Below are 26,539 nucleotides of genomic sequence, written 5' to 3'. Positions count from 1 at the left end.
AGTCTGAAGTTCATCCATCTAGAGGCCAAGAAGCCCATTAATTGGTTTAAACCAGACCATAGAAAGTTCACCTTAGGACTTTTTCTTTTTTTTAAGTTTTATTTATTTATTTATTAAATATTTCTGCCTCCTCCCCGCCACTGCCTCCCATTTCCCTCCCCCTCCCCCAACCAACTCCCCCCCTCTTCAGCCCAAAGAGCAATCAGGGTTCCCTGCCCTGTGGGAAGTCCAAGGACCACCCACCTCCATCCAGGTCTAGTAAGGGTGAGCATCCAAACTGCCTACGCTCCCACAAAGCCAGTACGTGCAGTAGGATCAAAAACCCATTACCATTGTTCTTGAGTTCTCAGTAGTCCTCATTGTCCACTATGTTCAGCGAGTCTGGTTTTATCCCATGCTTTTTCAGACCCGGGCCAGCTGGCCTTGGTGAGTTCCCGATAGAACATCCCCATTGTCTCAGTGTGTGGGTGCACCCCTCATGGTCCTGAGTTCCTTTCTTGTGCTCTCTCTCCTTCTGCTCCTGATTTGGACTTTGGGGTTTCAGTCTGGTGCTCCAATGTGGGTCTCTGTCTCCTTTCATCACCTGATGAAGGTTAATATTCAGGAGGATGCCTATATGTTTTTCTTTGGGTTCACCTTCTTATTTAGCTTCTCTAGGATCACTAATTTTAGGCTCAATGTCCTTTATTTATGGCTAGAAACCAATTATGAGTGAGTACATCCCATGTTACTCTTTTTGGGTCTGGCTTACCTCACTCAGGATAGTGTTTTCTATTTCCGTCCATTTGCATGCAAAATTCAAGAAGTCATTATTTTTTACTGCTGAGTAGTACTTTAATATGTATATATTCCATACTTTCTTCATCCAATCTTCCATTGAAGGGCATCTAGGTTGTTTCCAGGTTCTGGCTATTACAAATAATGCTGCTATGAACATAGTAGAGCATATGCTTTTGTTGTATGATAGGGCATCTCTTGGGTATATTCCCAAGAGTGGTATTGCTGGGTCCAGAGGTAGGTTGATCCCAAATTTCCTGAGAAACCGCCACACTGCTTTCCAAAGTGGTTGCACAAGTTTGCATTCCCATCAGCAATGGATGAGTGTACCCCTTTCTCCACTACCTCTCCAGCAAAGGCTATCATTGGTGTTTTTTTATTTTAGCTATTCTGACAGGTGTAAGATGGTATCTTAAAGTTGTCTTGATTTGCATTTCCCTGATCGCTAAGGAGGTTGAGCATGATCTTAAGTGTCTTTTGGCCATTTGAACTTCTTCTGTTGAGAATTCACTGATCAGCTTGTGCCCCATTTTATAATTGGGTTGATTAGCCTTTTACGGTCATTGACATAGATTTTCCATATCCAGATGGTCCTCAGTTTGTGTTTTCTTTCTTGCTACCATTTCAGTTTTCAATTCTTTTTTTTTAATGGAAAGATCCTTTATTTTCTTGGGTAGGTATGAGCAACACAGTAAAAATAGCAATCTTACTAAAAACAATCTACAGATTCAATGCAATCTATTTAAATCCCAGCACAGTAGTTCACAGACCTTGAAAGAACAGTACTTGGCTTCATATGTAAAAAGGATAGCCAAAACAATTCTTTATAACAAAGAAACTTCTGGAGGCATCACCATTATTGACTTAGAGCTATACTATAGAGCTCTTGTAATGAAAACAGCATGATATTGGGATAAAAATAGACAGATGGGCCAATGGAATCAAATTGAAGGCCCTGGTATTAATCCACACACCTATGGATACTTGATTGTTGTCAAAAAAACTAAAATTATAAAATGGAAAAAAGAAAGTATCTTTAACAAATGGTGCTGGCATAACTGGATGTCAATATATAGAAGAATGCATATAGATGCATATCTATCGCCATGCACAAAACTCAAGTCCAAATGGATCAAAGGCATCAATATAAACCCAACTACACTGAACAAGATAAAAGAGAAAGTGGTAAACATCCTTGAACAAATTGGCACTGGAAACCACTTCCTAAATATAACACCAGTAGCACAGACACTGAGATTAACAATTAATAAATGGAACCTTCTCAAACTTAATAGCCTCTGTAAGGCAAAAGACACAGTCACTAGGACAAAATGGCAGCCTGAAGAATGGAGAAAGGTCTTCAATCCCACATCTGACAGAGGGCTGATATCCAAAATAAAATAAGAACTCAAGAAACTAAATATCCAAATATAAAATAATCCAACTAAAAATGGAGTGCAGATGTAAACAGAGGTGAAAGACACATTAAGGAAATGCTCAACATCTTTAGTCATCATGGAAATGCAAATCAAAACAACTCTGAGATTTTAATTTTGGAACCACGGAAGGGAGTGACATGCTTAATAAGAGAAACCAGTGGTTAAGTAAAAAATAAACATTTTTTTCAAACAAAACTAAAAACAATGAAACTGAAATAAATGATGCACAATTTTAATGTACGTGTTTTATATTTCAGCTATGGCAGAGCTATTATGGAATGGAATTTCGATGTCCACACAAAATAGAATTACTGTGCACAATTGGTCATGATACTATTCTTACCCAGGATGGACAATATGTAGACCATTTAAAATCTCATAAATGCTCTTAACTAATGACTAGCTTCTTTTTCATTTATAATAAAAATGTGTTCAATGAATTACATACCCCAAATGTCATCCACAGACACTCAGAGCATGTATTAAAGACACACATCCACTCATGATTATCCAAATGTTGCTAATTAATGTCTATTAAGTAATTTTAAAGTTGCATACCTTTGGAAACTTTGGAAATAAAAAAAATGACTATCAGCAGCATATATTCAGAAATCAAAGGAGCTGATTATTCCTAAAATTTGTGGTTGAATATAAGAAAGTGCTATACAAAGACAGTTAATGACATATAAAAATAATAAAAGAAACAAGTACCTAATGAGGAAAAGGATTTGTTTGAGTAAAAATATAGAAACCTTACTGTGTTTGGCTATGTAACAATATTGAACAAGACCAGAATACCAAGTAACTGATCTCCTTAGAATTCAAATAGAGAATGTCACCTTTAAAATAAAATGGTATTGTCTAAAGAATATTTGGAAGATTGGTTACTGTCTTGTCAGTATTATCTGTTCAATAATATTTATTATTTTCTTTTTATGTGGCTTCAGGTTCTTTTATTTTCTTTTTATATATATATTTTTTATTGAAAAAAAGGAAAAAAATTCTGCCTCCTCCCAGCCTCCCATTTCCCTCCCCCTCCTCCCACCCTTCTCCCCCTCCTCCCATTCTTCTCCCCCTCCACCCAATCCTCTCCCCCTCCCTTTCCAGTCCAAAGAGCAGTCAGGGTTCCATGCCCTGTGGAAAGTCCAAGGTCCTCCCCGCTCCGTCCATATCTGGGAAGTTGAACATCCAAACTGGCTAGGCTCCCACAAAGCCAGAACATGAAGTAGGATCAAAACCCCGTGCCATCGTCCTTGGCTTCTCATCAGCCCTCATTGTTCGCCATGTTCAGAGATTCCGGTTTTATCCCATGCTTTTTCAGTCATAGTCCAGCTGGCTTTGGTGAGCTGCAAATAGATCAGCCCCACTGTCTCAGTGGGTGGGTGCACCCCTCGTGGTCCTTCCTGACTTCATTGCTCATGTTCTCCCTCCTTCTGCTCCTCATTGGGACCTTGGAAGCTCAGTCCAGTGCGCTCCAGTGTAGGTCTCTGTCTCTATCTCCATCCATCACCAGATGAAGGTTCTATGGTGATATGCAAGATATTCGTCAGCATTGTTATAGGATAGGGTCATTTCAGGTTCCCTATCCTCAGCTGCCCAGGGAATTAACTGGGGACATCGCCTTGGGCTCCTGGGAGCAACTCTAGGTTCAAGTCTCTTGCCAATCCTAAGGTGGCTCCCTTAACTAAAAATTGTGCTTCCGTGCTCCCCTATCCAACCTTCCTTTATTCCAATCATCCTTTTCCCCCAAGTTCCCCCTATCCTCCCCTTCTCCCTTTTCTCTCCCCCTCTCCCCTTACCCCCATCCACCCCATCCCCAAGATCCCAATTTTCTCCCCGGCAATTTTGTCTACTTCCCATAGCCAAGAGGATAACTATATGTTTTTCCTCGGGTTTATCTTCTTTCTTAGCTTCTTTAGGTTCACCAATTGTAGACTCCGTGACCCTTATTTATGTCTAGAAACCAAATATGAGTGAGTACATCCCATGTTCATCTTTTTGGGTCTGGGTTACCTCACTCAGTATAGTGTTTTCTATTTCCATCCATTTACAAGCAAAATTCGAGAAGTCATTATTTTTTACCGCAGCGTAGTACTCTAATATGTATATATTCCACACTTTCTTCATCCATTTTTACATTGAAGGGCATCTAGGTTGTTTCCAGGTTCTGGCTATTACAAATAATGCTGCTATGAACATAGTTGAACAAATGCTCTTGTCATATGATAGGGCATCTCTTGGGTATATTCCCAAGAGTGGTATTGCTGGGTCCAGAGGTAGGTTGATCCCGAATTTCCTGAGAAACCGAAACACTGCTTTCCAAAGTGGTTGCACAAGATTGCATTCCCACCAGCAATGGATGAGTGTACCCCTTCCTCCACAGCCTCTGCAGCAAAGGCTATCATTGGAGTTTTTGATTTTAGCTATTCTGACAGGTGTAAGATGATATCTCAAAGTTGTTTTGATTTGTATTTCCATGATCGCTAAGGAGGTTGAGCATGACCTTAAATGTCTTTTGGCCATTTGAACTTCTTCTGTTGAGAATTCTCTGTTCAGTTCAGTGCCCCATTTTTTAATTGGGTTAATTAGCATTTTAAAGTTGAGTTTCTTGAGTTCTCTATATATTTTGGAGATCAGACCTTTGTCTGTTGCAGGGTTGGTGAAGATCTTCTCCCAGTCAGTAGGTTGCCTTTTTGTCTTAGTGACAGTGTCCTTTGCTTTACAGAAGCTTCTCAGTTTTAGTAGGTCCCATTTATTTATTGATGCTCTTACTGTCTGTGCTGCTGGGGTTATATTTAGGAAGCAGTGTCCTGTGCCCATGCATTGAAGGTTACTTCCCACTTTCTCCTCTATCAGGTGCAGTGTGGTCAGATTTATAGTGAGGTCTTTAATACATTTGGACTTGAGTTTTGTGCATGGTGATAGGTACAGATCCATTTTCATTCTGCTGCGTGCTGACATCCAGTTATGCCAGCACCATTTTTTGAAGATGCTTTCCATTGTATCTTTCTTCCTTCTTTGTCAAAAATCAGGTGTTCATCAGTGTGTGAATTAATATCCGGCTCTTCAATTTGATTCCATTGGTCAACGTCTCTATTTTTATGCAAGTACCACACTGTTTTCATCACTGTAGCTCTGTAATAGAGCTTGATGTCAGGGATGGTAATGCTATGGCAGTTCCTTTATTTTATAGGATTGTTTTGGCCATTCTGGGTTTCTTGATTTTCCATATGAAGCTGAGTATCACACTTTCAAGGTCTGTGAAGAATCATGTTGGGATTTTATTTTATTTTTTTTTCATTTCTTAAGATTTTTTTATTGATAAAAGGAGGATAAAGAAAAGAAAAAAAAACAAATTTCCACCTTCTCCCACCAGCCTCCCATTTCCCTCCCCCTCCTCCCACTCTTCTCCCCCTCCTCCCACTCTTCTCCCCCTCCACCTACCCCTCTCCCCTTCCCCCCACTCCTCTCCCCCTCCCTTTCCAGTCCAAAGAGCTGTCAGGGTTCCCTGCCCTGTGGTAAGTCCTAGGTCCTCCCCCCTCCATCCATATCTAGGATGGTGAACATCCAGACTGGCTAGGCTCCCACCAAGCCAGCACATTGCGTAGGATCAAAACCGCGTGCCAATGTCCTTGGCGTCTCATCAGCCCTCATTGTTCGCCATGTTCCGAGAGTCCAGTTTTATCCCATGCTTTTTCTGGTAACAGTCCAGCTGGCCATGGTGAGCTCCCAGTAGATCATCTCCACTGTCTCAGTGGGTGGGTGCACTCCTTGTGGTCCCGACATCTTTGCTCATGTTCTCACTCTTTCTGCTCCTCATTGGGACCTTGGGAGCTCAGTCCAGTGCTCCAGTGTGGGTCTCTGTCTCTATCTCCATCCATCGCCAGATGCGAGTTCTAGGATGATATGCAATATATTCGTCAGTATTGCTCTAGGGTAGGGTCATTGGGATTTTAAAGGGAATTACATTGAATCTATAGACTGCCTTCAGTAAGATTGCCATTTTTACTATGTTGATCCTTCCTATCCAAGAGCATGGGAGATCTTTCCATTTTCTGATATCTTCTTCAATTTCTTTCTTCAAAACTTAAAGTTCTTGTCAGATAGTCTTTCACGTCCTTTGTTAGTGTTAAATCAAGATATTTTATGTGATTTGTGGCTATTGTGAAAGGTGATGTTTCTCTTATTTCCTTCTCAGCTTCTTCATCCTTTGTGTATACAAGGGCTACTGATTTTTTTGAATTGCTACTGTATCCTGCCACTTTACTGAAAGAATAGGAGTTCTCTGGTAGAGTTTTTGGGGTAACTTATATACACTATCATATCATCTGCAAATAATAAAAGTTTAACTTCTTTGCTTCTAATTTGAATCCCCATGATTTCCTTATGTTGTCTTATTGCTAAAACTTCAAGAACTATGGTGAAGAAATATGGAAAGAGTGGAAAGCCTTGTATTGTTTCTGATTTTAGTGGAATCGCTTTGAGTTTCTCTTCATTTAATTTGATGTTAGCTGTCAGCTTGCTGTATATTGTTTTTATTATATTTAGATATGACCCTTGTATCCCTAATCTCTCCAAGACCTTTATCATGAAGGGGTATTGAATTTTGTCAAATACTTTTTCTGCATCCAGTGAAATGATCATATTTTTTTCAGTTTATTTATATGATGGATTATAGTGATTGATTTTCATATGTTGAACCAGCCCTGAATCTCTGGAATGAAGCCTACTTGATCATGATGGATGATTTTTTTTGATGTATTCTTGAATTCGATTTGCCGGTATTTTATTGAGAATTTTTGCGTCGATGTTCATGAGTGAGATTGGTCTGTAATTATCTTTCTTGGTCAAGTCTCTGTGTGCTTTTAGTACCGGCATAACTGTAGCTTAATTAAAAGAGTTTGGCAATGACCCTTCTGTTTCTATTATGTGGAACACATTAAAGAGTATCAGTATTAGCTCTCCTTAGAAGTTCTCATAGAATTCTGCACCAGAAGCATCTGGCCCTGGGCTTTATTTGGTTGGGAGGTTTTTGATGACAGCTTCTATTTTCTCATGACTTATAGGTCCATTTAAATTGCTCACCTAGTCTTGATTTAATTTTGGTATATGGTATCTATCTAAAATATTGTCCATTTCTTTTACATTTTCCAATTTTATGGAGCACATACTTTTGTAGTAAGACATAATGAATCTCTAAATTTCTTCAGTGTCTCTTATTATGACCCCTTTTTGTTTCTGATCTTGTTAATTTGCATGTTCTCTCCTGCCTTTTGATTAGTTTGGATAGGGGTTTGTCAGTCTTGTTAATTTTGTCAAAGAACCAGCTCTTTGCTTCATTGATTCGTTGAATTGTTTACTGTGTTTCTATTTTGTTGATTTCAGCCCTCAGTTTGATTATTTCCAGTCTTCTATTCCTCCTGGTTGAGTCTGATTCTGTTTTTTCTAGAGATTTCAGGTGTTCTGTTAGGTCTCTAATGTGAGCTTTCTCCATTTTCTTTATGTGGGCACTTAGTGCTATGAACTTTCCTCTTAGCACTGCTTCGAAAGAGTCCCACAGGTTTGGGTATGATGTGTCTTCCTTTTCGTTGAATTCAAGGAAGACTTTAATTTCTTTATTTCTTCCTTGACCCAGGGATGGATCAGTAGTTGACTGTTCAGTTTCCATGAGTTTGTATGCTTTCAGAGGTGGTATTTTTGTTAAATTCTAACTTTACTCCATGGTGATCCGATAAGACACAGGTGGTTACTCCAATTTTTTTGTAACTGTGGATGTTTGCTTTGTTACCGACTATGTGGTCGATTTTCGAGAAGGTTCCATGAGCTGCAGAGAAGAAGGTATATTCTTTCCTATTTGGGTGGAATTTTCTATAGATGTTTGTTAAGTCCATTTGCTTCATTACCTCCTTTAATTCTCTTATTTCTCTATTAGGTTTCTGTCTGATTCACCTGTCCATTGGTGAGAGAGGTGTGCTGAAGTCTCCTACTATTAGTGTGTGTGGTTTGATGTCTGTCTTGAGTTCTAGTAATATTTCTTTTTCATAAGTGGGTGCTTTTATATTAGGGGCATAGATATTCAGGATTGAGACTTCATCCTGATGAATTGTTCTTGTTATGAGTATAAAATGACCATCTCTATCTCTTCTGATTGATTTTAGTTTGAAGTCAGATTTGTTAGAAATTAGTGTGGCCACACCTGCTTGTTTCTTAGGTCCATTTGCTTGATAAACCTTTTCCCATCCCTTTACTCTGAGTAGGTGCCTGTCTTTGTGGTTGAGGTATGTTTCTTGTAAACAGCAGAATGTTGGATCCTGTTTTCGTATCCAATCTCTTAGCCTGTGCCTTTTTATAGGTGAATTGAGTCCGTTGATATTAAGTGATATTAATGACCAGTGGTTGTTGACTCCAGTTATTATTTTTTGGTAGTAGAGTTTGTGTGTTTCCCTTCTTTGAGTTATGCTGGTGAAGGGTCTCTAGTTGTCTGAGTTATTATAGGCAGTGTTGGCAATGTTGGATTTCTTGGGTTGTGATTTTCCTTCTATTACTTTCTATAAGGCTGGATTTGAGGTTACGTATTGTTTAATTTTTTTTCTTATCCTGGAATATTTTGTTTTCTCCATTTATAGTGAACGAAAGCTTGGCTGGGTATAGTAGTCTGGGCTTGCATCCATGGACCCTAGTGTCTGCAGTACTTCTATCCAGGACCTTCTGGCTTTCATGGTTTCCATAGAGAAGTCAGGTGTAAGTCTGATCGGTTTACCTTTATAAGTTACTTGGCCTTTTTCCTTTGCAGCTCTTAATATTCTTTCTTTAATCTGTATGTTTTGTGTTTTGATTATTATATGCCAAGGGGATGTTTTCTTTTATGATCCAGTCTATTTGATGTTCTGTATGCTTCTTGAATATTCATAGGAATATCTTTCTTCATGTTGGGAAAGTTTTCTTCCATAATTTTGTTAAATAAATTTTCTGGGCCTACGAGCTATAATTCTTCTCCTTCTTCTACCCCTATTATTCTTAGGTTTGGTGTTTTTATTGTGTCCCATATTTCCTGAATATTTTGTGATGAGAATTTGTTGGATTTGCTGTTTTCTTTGATCAGTGCGTTTATTTTCTCAATGGTGTCTTCATAGTCTGACATTCTTCTATCTTTTGTATTCTATTAGTTATGCTTGTTTCTGTAGTCTCTGTTCCTTGCCCTAGATTTTCCATATCCAGCTGGCCCTCGGTTTGTGTTTTCTTCCTTGCCTCCATTTCAGTTTTCAATTCTTAAACTGTTTCCATTACCTATTTGATCGTTTTTTCTTGGTTTCCCATGGTATCATTTATGTATTTATTCATTTCTTCAAACTTTTTGTTATACTTCTCATCCATTTCTATAAGGGCGTTTTTTACATGCTGTTTAAGGGACTCTATCACTTTCATAATGTCAATTTTTCCCCTTCTTCTGGATTAGGGTATTCAAGGCCTTCTGTTGTCTGATCACTTGGTTCTGGTGTTTTCATGTTTTTTTTTCAGTTTGGTGGAGGAATTCTTGCCTTGGTGCCTGCCCATCTCTTCTTTCAAATACTATTCTATGGATCTAATGGAACAGGATCAGGTTCCCTTGGTGGCCAGGAACATCGTTAACAATGGGGCTAGCTTGCTGCAGACAGGCTATTGAAGCAAAGCAATTCCAGCTGGCCCCGTTGCCCTCATCACCCATCCCAGCACCCAAACAGGCTGAGCTGGTGCATCCCGTGGCCCCACAGAAGGGAGTAAGAAGGGAGGAGGTACCTGGGTGCAAACTGGGATGGGTTAGGGAGAGAGAGGCCCCAGCAGAGAGGAGAGCAGCCCCTGCTGAAAGACCGGGGAGTGAAGGGAGTCAGGGAATGTCCCTGCTCTGTTTCCAGGCTCCTGCCACGGGTCAAGAACACACTCACCAAATACTCTGATGGGTCCCACGGAACTGTCTCTGTAGTTCTTGTTCTTTTACCCAGATTTTCCAATTCCATCCATCCTTCGGTTTATGTTTTCTTATTACCACCATTTCAGTCTTCAAGTCTTGAACTGTTTCCTCTGCCTGTTTGATTGCGTTTTCTTGGTTTTCTTGGGTATCTTTGAGGGATTTATTAATTTCTTCTAACTTTTTGTTTGTCTTCTCTTCCATTTCTTTAAGGGAGTTTTATACTTCCTGTTTAAAGGTCTTCATCATTTTCATAAGGTTAATAAGTTTAAAGTCATTTTATTCTACTTCTTCTGGGTTAGGATGTTCAAGTCTTCCTGTTGTGTACCCACTGGGTTCTGATGTTACACTGTTTCTTTTTAGGATGTTGGAGGAATTCTTGCATTAGCAACTACCAATCTCTTCCTCTCTGGTTCTCCTCCGCACAGGAGCAGTGTCTCTTGCAGGGTTCCTAGGACCTTGCAGATGAAAATGTGGACTTGAGTGCAGAGTTGGATGGGAGAAAGAAGGCTCAGTGGCAGGAACACTCCCTGCTGGCTCTCCGGTCCCCTTATCCCTGACGCAGACTGTGTTGGGGGTTCCAACGACCTTGCAAACAAAAAGGTGGGCTTGGGGGAGGGTGAGGTAGGATTACAAAAAAGCCAGCAGCAGGAACACACCCTGATGGATGGCCAGAAAAGCTTAGGGAATTGGAGGGGGCTGGATTCAGTCCCTCCCACACTGGGACTGTCCCAGAGAGTGGCACTTCAGGCTGTCTGGGCTATTGCTCACCTCTCTGGTTCCCCTCAGCATGGGAGCCAGGTCTCTTGCAGGGTTCTAAGGACCTTGCAGACAAAAAGGCAGTCTTGGGGGCAGGATGGGATGGGAGAAAGAAGGCCTAGTGGCAGGAACATTTCCCACTGGCTCTGCAGTCCCCTCAGCCCTCAGCAGGTTCTCTGAATGTGGGTGATAGTTGTGTGTCTGAGGCAGACTGTGGGGCCACTGACAGTGAGACCAAGATTTATCTCTGATGCTTTTATTGGCTTTTTGGAACCCATTCTATTTGGAGGAATACCTTGATCAGCCTAGATATTGTGGGGAGGAACTTGGTCCTGCCTCATGCAGTGTGCTAGACTTTGTTGAGTTTCTCTGAGGACTAGATGGGGTTGGAATGTGGGAGGAAGGTGGGGAGGGACCAGGAGGAGGGCAGGGAGTGAGAACGAGGATTGGCACTTAAAATAAGAAAATATTGTTTTAAAGTTAATTGGTTAATTAATTAATTGATAAAAAAGACCCAGCAATATCACTCTTTGTCATAGACTGAGATACACACTCATACCACAAACATTTACTCAACTGTGTTCATAGCAGCATCATTCAGAGTAGCCAGAATATGGAAACAAACTAAGTGCCCCTTACCCAAAGAGCAGATAAAAAAAGTGGTGCATTTACACAATGGATTATTAATCAGCAGTTACAAACAATGACATCATGAAATTTGCAGAACTAGATAAAAATCATCCTGAGTGAGTTAACACAGACCCAGAAAGACAAACAAGATATGTAATCACACATAAATGAGCATTAGATGTAAAACAAAAGGTAACCAGCCAGCAGTCCCCAACCCCAGAGAAGCTAGGAACCAAGGAAGATGCTAAAGGAGACATGCACAGTCTGTTTATATTTTATTTTGTCATGTATGGTTGTTGTCTTTTATAAGCCTGTTCTTTCTAATGAGAGCCAGAAAGAAAGTGGATGTGGAAGTCATAGTAAGGGGGAAAAGAACTGGGTGGAATAAAGAGGAAGGAAACTAAACAGTGATGCTGAATAAGAAAAGAATCTGTTTTCAACAAAAAAAATTAAATGAAAATTGAGTCTGTGGCTTGGTTATTGCTGTTAAACCTTATGGAACCCTCAATGACAAAGATCAAGCTGGATAGAAAGAAACACAAAGTTACACAGTTTGGGAAGAACAGAGCATGAGAAAGCTAAGTGTTATGGCCAACACATGTGCCGAAAGGGGCTGTAGCTTTAAGGAGGTAGGGACCATGAAGGGGAGGCCTGCTCTGTACTGGAACAAAAGGAAGGACCAGAACCCAGCCAATTAGCTTACAAATTGAGGAAAGAGAAAACATAAGTGTTGCTCTCTTCAAAAAGTTACATTTCAACACAGACAAAAGCTGATTCTATTGTGGTAAAAGCAGGGAGGGTGGATCACACACTTTCAGCTGAACCATCTGACCTTTCTACACCAGAGTTATGGACTCTTCCTCTGGATCCATATGTTACAAGGAGTGGGGCCCCTTGTTTGTCCCTGCCCCAGCTAGCTTAGCCCCTAAAATAACCACACAGAAACTATATTCATTAAAACACTGATGGCCCATTATCTCTAGTTTCTTATTGGCTAATTTTTACATCTTAGTTTAACTCATTTCTATTAATCTGTGTATCGACACATGACTGTGGCTTACCGGCAAAGATTCTAACCAGTGTCTGTCTCAGGCAGAAGATCCATGGCTTCTCTCTTCCATACACAAAAACAAAGTTGCTTTGGATCACTGTGTTCTATTACAGCAGCAGAAATGAAACTAATACATCATGTAAGACCTGACTCGGCTCTGTAATGCAGCAGGGATGAGCTACCCCAGAGGGAACTGAAGTCAATTCACCACGTTTCCTGGACTCACACCATAGCCTACTGATCAGAGCTCTTACCAGAAGGCTTAGGATTTCTGAAAACCATTGGAGCCTTTCAGGGAGTGAAAACTCATCACTCAAGGAAGTGAGTTTGACACTGCTGCTTCTTCTCTGGGGTGGAACACAGACCAGCAAAAGCTCCCCCTTTCTACTTCCAGTTGTCTGCATAAACCCTGACCAAATGTCACAGCAATGCTTTTTCCACTAGTCCTCTCAAGAAGGAGGTGACATTCTAGGGATCACAGGCACCAAGTTTCCAGGAGGCACCTTAGCAGTTCACAGAAGACTGCTATTTATCCCACACACATAAAATGCCACATCTCTGCGAATTTGCAACAGACGGTAGGGTGAAGCAGGCAAGGAGGGCAGGTCCCTTCATTCTCACAAATCCACTGAGTGTCCAACTTCTCCTAGAAACTGTAAATGGGGACTGTGTCAACATCTGGGGTGCTCTCAGAGCTGTAGAAGCAACCTCTACACAGTCCAGGACAGATGATTTCCCACTAAAGGACTGTGGTTATCAGTCCCAATGACAAAGTATGGATAGTCTGTGAGGCACTTGTGATTTCCTGTGCTTGCTTCCCGCATTTCTTAACTTCCTGATGACTTTTTCTCCTTCCATAATAGCTTTCTGCTGATTCTGTCCCATTTTACCATGCAAGCTGTTTGTGAGTTGCTGTGCTTCTTACCAAACTTTGCTGGTCTAAGCGATCAGCTTATGCAAGACTTTCTGGTCCCAACTCACCTGTCTTCTTTATTTTGTCATACTTGGTCCTCCCACCCAGCACCGTTTCACTGGACGAAAAAAAAAAGCCTGCTGGCCCAGGTCAGTTGGCACCTAGATAGGGACTTGAGTATGAAAGACATAAATATGAATATAAGGAAAGCCAGACTCACAAGCCCAGAGCAGAGAGCTGGCAGGTGGTCTAACATGACAACCAGACACCTGCTCCTCCAGGAGGAGAGCTCCACCCAACGCTCCAACCAACCCACCCCCAGTTTTGCTGCTGGCATCTAGAGGGAGCCAAGCAGAGTTAGTGAAAAGTGCCTGTGGGGTGGGTGAACACTAACTCAAACATCATCGTGAGTTGAGATGACAAAAGATCTACTTCCCATATCAAGTAGGAAATGAAAGAAACTGGCACCCAGAGGCTCATAGCGAGTAACACTATTAGGAGATGTGGTCTTGTTGGAGTAGGTGTGGCTGTGATGGAGGAAGTGCATCGTTAGGGGGTGGGTGGGCTTTGAGATCTAAAATATTCAAACCAGGTGTAATGTGACATCCACTTTCTGCTGCCTGTGGATACAGATGTACAACTCTCAGCTACCTCTCCAGCACCATGTCTGCGTGCTTGCTGTTATGATTCCTGCCATGATGGTAATGGCCTAAACTTCTGAACTGGAAGTCAGTCCCAATTAAATTTTTTCCTTTAACAGAGTTGCTATGGTCATGGTGTCTCTTCACAGCAATAAGACCCCAAATAAGACAGAAGTCTCTTTTCTATTTTGCTCCTGCCTTCACTTCTTTTCTGCCTATAAGATTTTACCTGCTCAAATTTCTAACCCTAATTTCCCAAACTCTCTCTCTCTCTCTCTCTCTCTCTCTCTCTCTCAGAAGCTAATTGGGCTAATGGCTCTCTTCCCCATCAAAATATCTGCCATTGCCAGATTGTCCGGTGCTGTGTGAGCAGAGAAGCTGACCCTGCGCTGGGAATTTGGTCTTCCTACTTCACACTCAGTGTGTTTACCCCAGAAGATCCCCAACTGGGTCTTAATCCCTAGGGAGATGACTGCTCCTTCCCAGATCACATTTTTCCCATTGGACAATTACCCTCCCTTTAAATAAAATAACATGTCTGAGCCTTTAAGTATTACACACACACACACACACACACACACACACACACACACACACACACCTTTCCTGTCTTCTTTATTTTCTCATCTCAGTCCTTCCCCTCAGGACCCTGTCACTGAACAACGGCCAGCTGGTCCTGACCCAGGGAAACCTTATAAGGAGGGGTCATGTTATTTATGCCTCCCTCCGTGAAGAATTCTCACAAAGGCAGGGTGCCCTGTGGTCAGTTCTTGCACATCTGTCACAGCTTTTGTGGCCTGTCCTGCAGGGTGGTAGGCCTTTTATTGGCGAACCGGGAGCCTGGTCCTGTCCCTGAAGACCCTCCTGAGTGGGGAGAGTGTTCTTGGCCCGTGGCGGGACACAGGAAATGGAGCGGGGGCGTTCCCCAACCCCCTTGACCTCCCGGTTAGTCTGCAAGGGCTGGCCCACTCTGCTGGGGCTGCTCCTCCTCTGCTGTGACCTCTCTCTCCCTGGCCCGTCCCAGCTTGCACCCAGGGGCCTCCTTCATTCTCCCTCCCTTCCGCAGGGCTGCAGATCACCCAGTTTAGCCTGTTTGAGTGCTGGGTCGGGAGCTCGGGGCAGAGGGCAGCGGGAGTTTCTCTGTTTTGGTGGCTGGCCTGCAGAGTGGTAGCCCTTTTGTTGGCAAGGTCCCTAGCGAATGGGGAGCCTGGTCCTGTTCCCAAAGACACTTCTGAGTGGTGAGAGGGATCTTGGCCCTCGGTGGGAGCCAGGAAATGGAGCGATGGCATTTTGTAAGTGGGGCCCCTGGCCAGCAGGGAAACCTGATCCTGTTTTAAAAGACCCATTAGATAGCATCAATAGAGGAGATGGGCATGCACCAAGGCAAGAATTTACCCAACATTCTGAAAAACAACATGAAAACACCAGAACCCAATGATTTTACAACAGAAGGACTTGAACACCCTAACACAGAAGAAGTGGGAAAAATTGACTTTATGAAATCAATAGAGTCCCTTAAACAGCATGTAAAAAAAACACCCTTATAGAAATGGATGAGAAGTATAACAAAAAGTTTGAAGAAATGAGTAAATACATAAATGATATCCTGGGAAACCAAGAAAAAATGATCAAAAAGGTAATGGAAACAGTTCAAGAATTGAAAACTGGTTTTCTGCTCCTACACTAAGGCTACCCACACAGAGAGGTGAGTGCCTGCCTACCTGGCAGGCCTCAAAGACCCCCAAAAGGGAGCCCAGGCACCTTCAGCTTGTGCTCCAGGGGTGCCTGTGCTCTCCTGGATCTCGCACCGCCTGGCGGGTTTTTCCTTTTGTCCCCGGATCATCGGGCTACCAGGCGGCCCTGTTTAGGTACTGAGGAGTTCCATCTAGACGGATAAGTGTGTGCTATCCAGGGGCGGATTGTCCTGGAAGAGAGCACAAACGCCCCTCCCCCAGCTCCTTCTGCAGGGCTGTCTTTCTTACGCACAACCCAGCCCCCCAGCACCCCCCCCCAATCCTGCCCTGCTGTATGCTAGAACCAGTGCTCAAGAATAGTTTTCTGCTCCTACACTAAGGCTACCCACCCAGAGAGGTGAGTGCCTGCCTACAGGGCAGGCCTCAAGGACCCCCGAAAGGGAGCCCGGGAACCTTCAGATTTTGTGGCAGGGTGTCCTGTGTTCTACTCGTCCCCGCCCTGCCCCCCAAGTTCTCCCTTTTGTCCGAGGGTCATTGGACTACCAGGTGTCTATGTTTCGGTGCTGAGGAGTTCCATCTGGACCGGACGGTTCCTGCTTCTACACTGAAGAGTTACACCCAGAGAGTCAGTCACAGCAAAGACTGGACCAAGACACCAGGCCTATTCTGGCTCCATTTGAAGGAAGAGATGGGAAGGCACCAAGGAAAGAATTCCTCCAACAACCTGAAAGGCAACATGACATCACCAGAATCCAGGGATCCTGAATAAGAATTGTACACCCTATTCTAGAAGAATTAGAAGAAATCGACTCAAAAGTGAATTATATGAAAATAATAGAAGACCTTAAAAAGGAGGTGAAAAACTGCCATAAACAATTAGAGATCACAAACAAAAAGGTAGAGGAAATGAATAAATCGCTCAAAGATACCCAAGAAAACCAAGAGAAACAAGAAAAAGCAATCAAACAGGTAAGGGAAGCAGTTCGAGACATGAAGAATGAAATGGAAGTAATGAAGAAAACACAAACCGAGGGAAGGGTGGAGATGGAAAATCCGGGTAAACGAACAGGAAATACAGAGACAAGTACTATCAACAGATTACAAGAGATAGAAGAAAGAATTTCAGACACAGAAGATACCATAGAGAAAATAAACACACTGATCAAAGAAAACAGCAAAGCCAACAAATTCTCATCACAAAACACTCAGGAAATCTAGGAGACAATAAAAAGACCAAACCTAAGAATAATTGGGATAGAAGAAGGAGAAGAAAGACAGCTTAACGATCCAGAAAATATATTTAATAAAATTATAGAGGAAACTTTCCCAACCTAAAGAAGGATGTTCCTTTGAAGGTTCAAGAAGCATACAGAACACCGAATAGACTGGACCAAAAAAAACATCTCCTCACCATATAATAATCAAAACACAAAACATACAGAATAAAGAAAGAATATTAAGAGCTGCAAAGGAAAAAGGCCAAGTTACTTATAAAGGTAAACCTATCAGACTTACAACTGATTTCTCTATGGAAACAATGAAAGCCAGAAGGTCCTGGATAGATGTACTGCAGAAACTAAGAGACCTTGGATGCAAGCCCAGACTACTATACCCAGCCAAGCTTTCGTTCACTATAAATGGAGAAAACAAAATTTTCAAGGATAAAAACAAATTTTAACAATACGTAGCCACAAATCCAGCCTTACAGTAAGTAATAGAAGGAAAATCACAAACCAAGGAGTCCAACAATAACCACAATAACTCAAACATCTAGAAACCCTTCACCAGCACAACCCAAAGAAAAAAAACACACAAACTCTACTACTAAAAAAGTGACCGGAGTTAACAACCACTGGTCATTAATATCACTTAATGTCAATGGGCTCAACTCACCTATAAAAAGGCACAGGTTAAGAGATTGGATACGAAAACAGGATCCAACATTCTGCTGTTTACAAGAAACACACTTTAACCACAAAGACAGGCACCTACTCAGAGTAAAAAGATGGGAAAAGGTTTATCAAGCAAATGGACCTAAGAAACAAGCAGGTGTGGCCACACTAATTTCTAACAAAGTTGACTTCAAACTTAAATAAATCAGAAGAGATGGAGAGGGACATTTTATACTCATAACAGGAACAATTCATCAGGATGAAGTCTAAATCCTGAATATCTATGCCTCTAATATAAAAGCACCCACGTACATAAAAGAAACATTACTAAAATTCAAGGCTGCGATCAAACCGCACACACTAATAGTAGGAGACTTCAACACTCCTATCTCACAAATGGACAGGTCAATCAGACAGAAACCTAACAGAGAAATAAGAGAATTAATGGAGGTAATGAATCAAATGGACTTAACAAACATCTATAGAAAATTCCACCCAAATAGGAAAGAATATACCTTCTTCTCTGCAGCTCATGGAACCTTCTCAAAAATTGACCACATACTTGGTAACAAAGTAAACTTCCACAGTTACAAAAAAATATTCGTAACCTCCTGTGTCTTGTCAGATAACCATAGATTAAAGTTAGAATTCCACAACAATGCTACCCCCAGAAAGCCTAAAAACTCATGGAAACTGAAAAATCAACTACTGAACCACACCTGGATCAAGGAAGAAATAAAGAAAGAAATTAAAGTCTTCCTTGAATTCAATGAAAATAAAGAAACAACCTACTCAAACTTATGGGACACTATGAAAGCAGTCCTGGTGCCCAAATAAAGAAAACAGAGAAAGCACACATTGGAGACTTAACAGCCCACCTGAAAGCTCTAGAAAAAAAAGAAGCAGACTCACCTAGGAGGAGTAGGAGACTGGAAATAATCAAACTGAGGGCTGAAATCAACAAAATAGAAACACAGAAAACAATCCAAAGAATCAATGAAACAAAAAGATGGTTCCTGGAGAAAATCAACAAGATTGATAAACCCCTATCCAAACAAATCAAACGGCAGAGAGAGAATATGCAAATTAATAAGATCAGAAATGAAAAGAGGGACAAAACCACAGACACAGAGGAAATTCAGAGAATCATTAGATCTTACTACAAAAGCCTGTATGCCACAAAACTGGAAAATGTAAAAGAAATGGACATTTTTTAGATAAATACCATATACCAAAGTTAAACCAGGACCAGGTGAACAATCTAAATAGACCTGTTAGTAGCTAAGAGTAGTGCTAAGAGGAAAGTTCATAGCACTAAGTGCCTACGTAAAGAAAATGGAGAATGCTCGCATCAGTGACTTAAAAGCATACTTGAAAACTTTAGAACCAAATGAAGTAGACTCACCCAGAAGAAGTTAAAGACAAAAAAAAAATCAAATTGAGTACTGAAATCAATTAAAAAAAAGAAAAGATACACAGAATCAATGAATTAAAGAGCTGGTTCTTTGAGAAATTCAACAAGGTATACAAGCCCTTATCAAAACTAATCAAATGGCAGCAAGAGTACATCCAAATTAACAAAATAAGAAATGAAAGGTGTGATGTAACAACAGACATGGAGGAAATACAGAGAATCATTAAATCATACTTCATAAACCTGTATTCCACAAAATTGGAAATGTAAAAGAAATGGACAATTTTCTGGATAGGTACCACATACCAAAATAAAATCAAGACCAGGTGAATAATTTAAGTAGACCTATAACCTACAAGTAAATAGAAGCAGTCTTCAAAAGCCTCACAATGAAAAAAAGGACAGAGCCCAATGGTGTCAGTAAAGAATTCTACCAAAACTTCAAAGAAGAGCAAATATCTATATTTCTCAAAGTGTTCTACATAATAGAAACAGAAGGAACATTGAAAAACTCTTTTTATGAGGCTACAGTTACCATGATACCAAAACCACACTTAGAATCAACCAAGAAAGAGAACTACAGACCAATTTTACTCACGAACATAGATGCAAAAATACTCAATAAAACACTGGCAAACAGAATGTGGGAACACGTCAAAAAATTATCCACCAAGATCTAGTCGGCTCCATCCCAGAGATACAAGAAAGGCTCAGCATATAAAAAAAAAAATCTATCAATGTAATCTATCATATAAAGAAACTGAAAGAAAAAAATAGGATCACCTCATTAGATGCCTCCAAAGTATTAGATCAAATCCAATACCCCTTTATGATAAAGGTCTTGGAGAGATGAAGGATGCAAGGGACATAGCTAAACAAAAGAAAAACTCGCAGCTGATAGCCAACATCAACTTAAATGGAGAGAAACTCAAAGTGATTCCACTAAAATCAGAACAAGACAAGGCTGTCCACTCTCTCCATATGTCTTCAACATAGTTCTTGAAGTTCTGACTATAGCAATAAGACAAGAAAAGGAGATCAAAGGGAATCAAATTGGAAAGGAAGGAGTCAAACTTTTGCCACTTATAGATGATATGAGAGTATACATATGTGACCCCAAAACCTCTACTAGTGAACTTCTACAGCTGGGAAACACCTTTTGCAATGTGGCAGAACACAGATCAAATGAAAAAAATCAGTAGCTTCATAAAAACAAATGATAAAGAAGTTGCGAAAGAAATCAGAGAAACGTCACCATTCACAATAGCCACAAATAACATAAATATCTTGGGATAACAGTAATCAAAGAAATGAAAGAACTGTTCAATAAGAACTTTACATCTTTAAAGAAAGAACTTGAAGAAGATGCCAGAAAATGGAAAGATCTCCTATGCTCTGGGATATATAGAATCAACACAGTAAAAAAAAATCAATACTACACAAAGCAATCTATAGTTTTAATGCAATCCCCATCAAAATCCCAACACAATTCTTCACAAATCTTGAAAGAAAAATACTCAACTTCATACGGAAAAACAAAAAAAAACCCCCAGGTTAGCCAAAACTATCCTGTACAATAAAGGAACTTCCAGAGGCATCACCATCTTTGACACCAAGCTGTACTGTACTATAGTGCTACAGTAATGAAAACAGTTTGGTATTGGCATAAAATTGAAAGGTTGACCAGTGGAATCAAACTGAAGTCCCGGACAGTAATCCACACACCTAAAAACACCTGATTTTGACAAAGAAGCTACAAATAAACAACAGAAAAAAGCGTCTTCAATAAGCAGTGTGGGCATAACCAGATGTCCACATGTAGAAGAATGAAAATAGATCCATATCAATCACATCAATCACCATGCACAAAACTCAAGTCCAAATGGCATTAAGGCCTCAACATAATTCCAATCACACTGAACCTGATAGAAGAGAAAGTGGAAAATAGCTGTCAATGTGTGGTCAGGGGAGTCCACTTCTTAAATATAACTCCAGTAGCACAGACACCAAGAGCAACAATTAATAAATAGGACCTCCTGAAACTGAGAACCTTCTGTAAAACAAAGGACACAGTCAATAAGACAAAAAGGCAACCTACTGAATGGAAAAAGATATTCACCAACCCCACATCAGACAAAGGACTGACCTCCAAAATATATAAAGAACTCAAGAAATTAGACATCAAAATTCCAAATAATCTAATTAAAATTGGGGTACAAAATTCAATAGAGAATTCTTAACAAAAGAATCTCACATGGCCAAAAGACACTTTAAGACATGTTCAACAGCCATCTGGGAAATGCAAATCAAAACAACTCTTGAAATACCATCTAGACTAGAAGCAATGCAACCGACATTGGTGATAGGAATGGTCCTAGGCTGCTTTAGTTTCCGTCTTGGTACTGGCTAAATACTGAGAAATATGTGTTGCTTAACAAATTAAAAGCAATTAAATCAATTCCATACACGGAGCAAGAAACCCAGAATCTAGTGGCGGGGAGCAGAAAACCGGGAGCTTCACAAGTTGCCACATGACAAGGAATCGCTCCGCCCTGGGAATACAGAGGACTTGTGTATGTGCACTTGAGAAGTGTCCAAGTCACCACATACAGCAAACTCTGCTGTGAAGGGGATTCTACAAAAAAAAAAATGCTTAGGCAAAAGCAAGCCTGTCTGGACGGTGAAATGAGCAGGCCGTCCACCTGGTGGGCGTGGAGTTTAAATCCACGTGGGCACCAAGTGAAGAATGAACCAAAGTGATGAGTGGACATTTAAAAGAAATCCCACACTAGCTCAGAAGTGAGAAATAGATATTTATTTAGGGGTAAACTCACAAATCAGAATTTTCTGCTTGAACGGTGGACAGAGATCAAATCCCTCAATCAAACAATCCGAACGAGCAGCTGGCAAAAAGGAGGAAGGATAAAAGGGGTGGTCACAGGCTCTGCATCCACATATATCGTATAAGAGGTCACGCTCCAGTAGGCGGGTAACCACAGGTTGCAGGCCTTCCTGCACCACTCTAAGCTTTCGGGTTCCCAAGTGGAAGGTTCAGTGAAATTTTTGGAGTAGATGCTTCCCTGATAGTTTTGGAAGGAGCACCTTTTCTGTTGGGAGTCTCCACCATCCATCTCTTTTATAGGCTCCCTCTATTTGGGCAGCCCAGATTTCTTCATTTGAATTATTGTTCGGCTGGGGAGGCAAGCTACGAGGACCTGGATCAGTTAGTAAGGGTAAAGTCACTGTTGTGATCAGAGCTGCCTCCTTTGCTTTTTGGTCTGCTAGATTGTTTCCCCTAGAGATAACATTTGTTCTCTTTTGGTGTCCGGGACATTACTGCTAGCTTCTTTGGAAGCCAGAGCGCTTTTTTAGCAATTCTAATATTTCTTGTTTGTTTTTTGATAGTCTTTCCCTCTGCAGTAAGCAGCCCCCTCTCCATGTAAATCGCCCCATGGATGTGCAAGGTGGCAAATGCGTACCTGCTGTCCTTGTAAACGTTGATTCATTTGTCTTTTCCTACACGCAAGGCTTTTGTTAATGCTACCAGTTCAGCCTTCTGGACTGAGGCACCAGTGGGCAGGGGCTCCGCCCAGATTAGCGCGTGGGCTGTTGTCACTGCAGTCCCAGCATAGCTGTTTCCGTCTCTCACGAAACTGCTCCCATCAGTGAACCAAGTTTCTTCTGCATGTGTTAATGGCATATCACGGAGGTCAGATCAAATGTAATATGCCTGAGCTAGAATTTCAGCACAGTCATGGAGGAGAGCCTCTAGGTCAGGCAGCACAGTAGCTGGGTCCAGGGTAGTTGGTGTTTGAAAGGTTATCCTGCTAGGGTTTAAGAGAAGAACTTGGTAGTGAGTCACTCTGGCATTACTTAGCCCCTCTCAAGAGGCTGCTTTAAAACAGATTCCAAGCATGTGGGGTACATACCTCAAGATTTTGTCCCAAAGTCACCTTATCAGCATCTTTGACCAGCAGTGCCATGGCCGCAATGATGCCTAAGCATGGAGGCCACCCAGAGGTCACAGTGTCCAGTTTCTTAGATAAGTAGGCAACTGGCCTTTTCCACAGTCCAATGTTCTGAGTCAATACTCCCTTTGCTATTCCCTTTTTATCCACGTATAAAATGAAGGCTTTATTGAGGTCAAGGAGGCCTAGGGTGGAGCCTCCAACAGTCTCTGCTTGATGGTATTAAAAGCCATCCGTCTCTCTGAGTTCCAAGTTAAATTTTTCTCCTTTGTGGCCTCATAGAGAAGGCGAGCAATTTCAGTGTACCCTGGAATCCAAAGTCTGAAAAATCCTGCAGAGCCCAGAAATTCTCTGACTTGTCTCACTGTCTTAGGTACAGGTATTTTTTTTTTTTTAACACAGTCTCTCTTTTAGCTTCAGACAGCAATCTCTTGCCTTCTTTTAGTATATATCCGAGGTAAGGCACCTGCTTCCTGCAGATCTGGGCCTTCTTTGCTAACACCAGCTAGTCTAATGTTCCCAGAGCTGTTAAAAGGTCTCTGGTTCTGCTTAGGCATTCTTCCGCTGACCTGGTGGCTATTAATATGTCATCTACATATTGTAAAAGGGAGACATGAGGGTGTAGAGATTGGTACTCACTCAAATCCTCATGAAGAGCTTCATCAAATATGGTAGAAGAGTTCTTGAATTCTTGTGGTAGCCTCGTCCAGGTCAGCTGTCTACTTACTCCAATGTCTGGATAGTGCCATTCAAAAGCAAAATACTTGGGGCTGCTCAGGGCAAGTGGTAGACTAAAGAAAGCATCTTTTAAATCAAGAACTGTATACCACCCCTTTTCTGGTGGGCGCATACTCAGCAAGGTATAAGGGTAGGTACAGTGAGATGGAGATCCATTACCCTTTTGTTGACTTCTCTGCGGTCCTGAACAGCTCCATAATCTTTGGTGTGTGGTTTCTTAACTTACAGGAGGGGCGTGTTCCATGCAGACTGAACAGACCACAAGATCCCCTTCCATAGAAGCCATTTCATGTGGGGAGTAATTCCCCTTTAGGCTTCTAGAGTCATGGGGTACTGGCGAATTTTCAGAGGATCTGCATTAGCCTTCAGTTCCACATATACTGAAGGCTGATGTCTGGCCAACCCCATTCCCCCATCTCTGCCCAGCTGTTGGAAATTCTCGGAACCAGGTGTCCATATCTAGGTTGGGGTAGATTTTTGTTTATGGAGGCGGTGCTCCTTCTCCAAAGGCGTTGTTAAAAACACTCCATCGGCCTTTCCATCTGGGTGTTTGATGTGTGCGCCTGCATCAGTAAAATGGATCTGCACTCTCATTTTGGTGAGCAAGTCAAGTCCCAACAAGGGATATGGACATTCAGGAATGACTAAGAATGAGGGGGTTACCCATCCCACTCCCAAGTCCACTGTTCTTTGGGTAGTTCATTTATAGGGTTTGGTGCCCGTTGCACCCTGCACCCAGGTCTGTTTTCTAGACAGGCGGCCCTCAGGTGTCAAAAGTACTGAACTTTCCACCCCTGTATCCACCATGAATTGGATAGGTTTCCCCTCCACTCTTAAGGTTACCCTAGGCTCGGGGAGGGGGCTAAACCCTGTCACCCCTAGTCACTGTCTTCCTCCGAGGCAGCAAGGATGGGGGTTGGTTTCCTTCCCAATCATGCAGAAGCTTCTCTTTTGTTTCTTATTTTGGGGCACTCTCTGAGCCAATGTCCTTCGTCCTTGCAGTACTTACACTGATTCTCTTCTCTGCTGTCCTCCTGCCTCAGTGGTGAGGAGTACTTTTCCATCTGAACTTGCTGTCTATCCAATACTTTGGTTAGGTTCCTCGCTTGCCTTTTGTCTCTCTTTTCCTCCCTTTCTTGATCTTCTCTTTCTCTTCTCTCTTCTTTCTGGTCCTGTTTCTCTCTTACTGTAAACCTTTTCCACCACTGCCACTCAATCTCATATACTTCTTTCTCCTAGTCTTTCTAATGACTGTAATTTTCTCTCAATGTCTGGTGCTGCTTGATTGACATAGGCTAAGATAATGGCCTGCTGCGCTTCCCCAGACTCCGGGTTGTAGGGGGAGTATTGTTTAAAAGCCCCCACCAACCTCTCCAGTCGGGCTCTCATCCTTCCCCTGCTTTACATTATAAATTGTTGCCATATTAGTAGGTTTGAGTGCTGCTGCTTTTAGACCAGCCAACAGGGCCTGATGGTAGATACGGAAACTCTGCTTATCGTCTGTCGTGTTAAAGTCCCAGTTAGGGTGGGTTGCTGGAAAGGTTTCCGCAGCTAGCACAGGGTCTGTTAGAGGGACACCTGTAGGTACCGGGACCAGCTTCCGGGCGTTCTTTAGGATCCTGTTTATTTCCTCAGTCATGAAGAGAACTCCCAACAACTGCTGGCAGTCGTCCCACGTCAGGGCATGGTTAAAAAATATAGTTCTCCAACAGGTTAATCAAATCCTATGGGTCCTTGGAGAATGGTGCATTCTGAGCCTTCCAGTTACTGGTGGCAAAAGCCCAATAATGGAAGGGTTGGTTCCCTGAATCATCAGGAAGGCCGACGGGTCTGAGGGGAAGGGCCACCGTGGAGTCTGGGTGTGGGGTCCCTGCCCTCCTGCTATGGGTACATAGTGCAAATGGCTCTCCTCCCTCCACCCCTGACAGCTGCAGGGCTGGGGCCTCTTCTACAGGAACAGTGGGATGCACCGCTGAGGGGAAATAGGGTGGTGGAAAAATCTTTGTCTCCGCTGTTTCTCCTTGGAATTCAGTGGCAGGCTTTGTTCTGTTCTCCTTTGTACCTACTGGAGGAGCCCTGGTCTTAGCAGCCAACACTTGGGTCTGCTGTGGAACTAAGAGTGGTACAATCTAAGGGAGGGGGGCTCCTATTCTATCTATTAGCCCCTGCCAGGTGACAATATAAGGGACTTGGTCAGGATGGCCACTATGGGGGCCGAAAACTAGCTCCTCCACTTGGCGGTCGGTTGCTGCATCAAAGGTTCCACCGGCTGGCCACCCGACATTGAATGTGGGCCATTCATCTGTACAAAGGGTGACCCACTTCTTTCTCTTGACAGTTGCACTGTGGTTGTTGGCAGTGTCCCTCACATCCTGCCAGTGTGTGATAGTTAAGCTCAGGGTGTTGACTGGGCATTTCCCATTACTGAAGAGGAGGGTTTAAGAAAAAAAGCTAAGAAAAATGGAAAACACACCAACAAATTACCACAAGACACAGGAAAGCTTTGACAAGTTCCTGCGATGAATCACGAGGTGGCGCTTCCTCCCTTGGTGGGTGGATATACTCAGATACAGTCCTAATGGGCCACTGAATGATCAGGAGAGGCTCCTGGTCGCTTCCCAGAGGAGGTATCTGAAACCAAACGGCCGCCTCTGAGGAGGCCATAAATGACCCTGGAC

General features: G+C 42.1%; 1 protein-coding gene and 1 gene segment (V, D, J or C); one reads left to right on the top strand and one right to left on the bottom strand.

Annotated features, from left to right (window-relative positions):
- Tedc1 (tubulin epsilon and delta complex 1) overlaps nt 1–26,539 on the top strand; it is a 520,546-nt gene that overhangs the window by 299,513 nt on the left and 194,494 nt on the right. The gene's annotated exons all lie outside the window — the stretch shown is intronic.
- Nucleotides 1–26,539, bottom strand: part of LOC142835324 (Ig mu chain C region-like) — a 248,437-nt gene that overhangs the window by 40,594 nt on the left and 181,304 nt on the right.

The sequence above is a fragment of the Microtus pennsylvanicus genome, chromosome 14, assembly GCF_037038515.1.
Source record: "Microtus pennsylvanicus isolate mMicPen1 chromosome 14, mMicPen1.hap1, whole genome shotgun sequence".
Classification (NCBI taxonomy): Eukaryota; Metazoa; Chordata; class Mammalia; order Rodentia; family Cricetidae; genus Microtus; species Microtus pennsylvanicus.
This window is presented reverse-complemented; position numbering and strand designations above follow the sequence as displayed.